The 3,542-nt window shown below is 44.6% G+C and overlaps 1 long non-coding RNA gene across 1 annotated transcript; it reads left to right on the forward strand.

Moving 5' to 3' along the window:
- The first annotated feature begins 998 nt into the window (after positions 1 to 998).
- Positions 999 to 3,142, forward strand: LOC308478538. Its single transcript, XR_013987120.1, has 2 exons — positions 999 to 1,692; positions 2,220 to 3,142. It is a non-coding gene; the product is annotated as an uncharacterized lncRNA (long non-coding RNA).
- The last annotated feature ends 400 nt before the right edge of the window (positions 3,143 to 3,542 follow it).

A 3,542-nucleotide genomic window follows, 5' to 3' on the forward strand; every position in this document is an offset into this window, starting at 1 on the left:
CAGAGCACAGAGGACATCCTGCCCTCTCCATCTTGTTTGCCCAAACTTTCCATTGCTAAAAGTTATCTTCCAGCCTTGGAACATCCAACCTTCTGTTACTTTGGGGGGGGGGAGTTGTTGATGATTGCAAGGAAAAAATAAATATAGATATAAAAGAGAATTCCTGGATGCCAAGAACCAAGTTTGGGGCAAGTAGTCTTTGGTAACAGAACCCTAGCAGAGATTTTAAATCACGAAATATGTAGCAAAGCATGGAAATATAGGCTGCCAGACCTTTAAAATATGCCCTTGTGAGTTCCAAAATTTCCTTCTTCTCCTAGCATAGAAACCCCCCCCCCCACACACATTATGTATTTGCTAGGAGATGCCTGATCAGTTCTGTGTGTTGGCCAGGATATGTATGGCTAAACATCATTGTTGAGACACATCCCTGCAGAGGCAATATTGGGATAACATTAAAGGCCCACCTTACTTGGCCTGTAAATGCTCAAATATGTTAAATGTTTTGAGTGCGTAAGAAAAGCTGCATATCAGTGCGCATGATTGTGAACACAATTCAGCCAAAACTGAAATTAAACACTTTTATAGCAATTGGTGACAAATGTTGAATTATTTACTTTTTTAAACAATTCATGGTGAAAAATTCACGTCTAGATAATAGATTCTTGTTCATACCTCACTTCGCTTAGAGATAAACTGCTGAAAGTTTTTTTAAAAAGTGGGATATAATTTTTTTGAAATAAAAAAGTAGAAATGTTCGTGTATGCAACTTTCAGAACAAAGTAGTGAAATTGCGATGTCCAGTTCTCAAGTAAGTCAGCCAATACTGTTGCTATTGAAATAAATATGGCTCTTAGCAAACTCCTGGAATTTAGAATGCATTCACCATATGCCACCAAACCACATGTAATATAATGAAAAAAGCAGGTGATAATATAAACGTTTCCCTCCTTTGCTTCACTTCAGCCTGCATTCTGCCACTGGGAGGCACCTCTGACTTCTGGAAGAAGAACAGAGCATCACCAGAATTAACAGTTTGTTCCTTGGAAAGTCACAATAAAATGCTTTGACGGGATGGCTGCAGGAGCTTGCCAAGGGTAAGGAAGAAGCTGGTGAATTATGCCTTAGATGACTTTGGGTTTATGACTAGCTGATTCCTACAGTTCCCCGTGTGCTAAGCAGACCTCCCCATGGCTCTGCAAATATTGTTACAAGGTTTAGGTGCCCTTGCTTCCTCCCCAATGGCTTTCTATTCCTACTTCTGTTCATGTTCTCTGAGCTAAGACTGAGCTTGCCATCTATGACCTGGCTTATATAGGCAGCAGAACTAAGGGAGTGGGAAACAACAGGATGCTGTGGACGAGATAGGCTTTTAATCTTCTCCAGCAGGGCTTTTCTTGCTGTACCGCTTTGGACTGCATACAGGAAATCCAGTTCCCAGTTGCTTATTAATGTGAAAATTCCACGCCATTAGAAAAACAGCACACCGGGAAGAAAGGTTCCTAGCCCAGTTCTCTTCCTGCTGTGCTGTCCTCTTCTTACAAGGATTTTCATTTTTCTTTTTCTAATGTCAGGGAACAATGATGGGATTCACGCATCTGCAATCTCAAGTGGTATAGTCAACTCAACTTCTCAGAAATCTTCCAAGCAGTACAGCGAGGTGTGAATGGACTGCAACATTTCTGACTGCAGGTGGGATATACCATTTTTACATGTTTCCTCCACGCTCTTTCTTTAAAATTCCCAATACGCAGAAAATCAGCACAGCAGAAATATAGCTAGGCTAGCCTCTTATCTTCCCTGCTTTGCTGGCTTTACATTTGACTGGAGTTTCACATTAAGGAAGAATTGTGATTTCCTTCTCAGAACCCACTTTGCAACCTCAGCACTCACTTGCCTTGTTCTGCTGCAAGGCCTATGTTTTCTTTATTATCAATGGCATTTATATTAGTTTTAATTTCCACCTTTGCTAGCAGGACTCACCAACTCCCTTCTCCCTGCAGGAGCATCAGGAATCCATCTCAGAATACAAGGCCAACCTTTTGCATAAGCTATTTAAACCCTCCCTGACCCTCCCACCAAGTCTGTGATTTTTTTTTTTTTTAATTAATTTGGCCCGACCCTGAGAGATTTATTACCTCAGCCTTTCGGCAGACAGACATCCATAGAGCTTTGTTTCAGAAGAGCCCCCCAAATCGCGCCCTTTTGGTGTTTTTCAGAATTCCCCCCTCTGAGAAGCTTGACACGGAGGACGAGCCAGCAAGACCCTCTTTGCGCCTCCCGGTGACCCCCTCCATGGAGAAGGTCAACCTTCCTTTCATGAACAAGCACCAGCCACCCACCGAGCTATTTAGAAAAAAGAAGCTTAAAGGGCAGCTTGCTGCCGGCACTCACATCTCTCCAGGTTCCCTTTTGTCACTGAAACAACCCCTTGCCCTCCTTGCTTCTCTCGCCTCCCTTTCTCAGCTGTTTGCAAACTTTGCTAAAACGGCCCCAGATGAGTCAGGGTGATCAAGTTGCACTGGCGTAGATCTCTGGCTGATCCAGGAAGCTCCAGGCTCAGCCAGAGATCCTCTGCACCCTCAGCTGCTCAACCGGGCAGGTCTCACCATAGGATTGAGATTCCTGCATCGGTTGGGAATCCTGCATTGCAGGGGGTTGGACTGGATGACCCTCAGGGCTCCTTCCAACGTTGCGATTCTATGATGACGCCATGAAATCATCAGTGAGTGCATCACAATGCATTCGCTGTGGCCAATTGCAGCTGGGGGGAAGAATGTTACTGAATACATCATACCAACCATCAGAACGAATGCAAGTCGTACTAAAGAGGAAAATAAGCTGTTATCTCCAGAGGTGCTGCTGTTATGTGAACAGAAACGGCCCAAAAGCTCAGCATTTCCTTCGCTCTGCTGAGATTTCATTGTGAAACAAGATGGCTGCCTCCTCCCTGCTTGTGTCCTGGGAGAAATGGAAAACTGGGCAACTGGGCATGGGCAGGACAGCTCCCAGTCAAGGATCTTGTGTATGGGCTTGTGTGGATGGGCCTGGCTTAAAGGAGGAGAAGCCCAATGCCTAGGTTTCCCCCAAGATCTACGGATGAAGGGCGTCATACCAATTTAATAAATAATAACCAATGAGGAACTTGCTTGCTGGCAATGTTGCTGAGTTAATAGCGACTGACTTGACTATAAAGGAGGCAGGCAGGATTTTGTACAAGATTCTGGAGGGGCCCAGAAGTGTGGGGCCCAGGCAGCTGCCCTCCCTCTAAAGCCAGCACTGTAGGACCTTTTGTCAGGTCATCTCACCCCAACTCCATCGCCATTTTCAGAGTTGTTCGCCTTTCCCCCAATGAATGTTTGAAACCCGATATTCTTTCTGAATCAACGAAAGTGTATAATAACTAAACCCACATAGATTTCTTTTCTTTTGTAAGGCCCAAACAAGAGGTCGCCTGATGGGGCCCTAGTCTGCAAATATAACAAGGGTGGTCTCACTTTAACAGCCAGATGAGTGTTCAGGAGAGGGGCCTTTTTTCTCTC

Source organism: Podarcis pityusensis (genome assembly GCF_964106645.2).
Source record: "Podarcis pityusensis genome assembly, chromosome: 5".
Taxonomy (NCBI): domain Eukaryota; kingdom Metazoa; phylum Chordata; class Lepidosauria; order Squamata; family Lacertidae; genus Podarcis; species Podarcis pityusensis.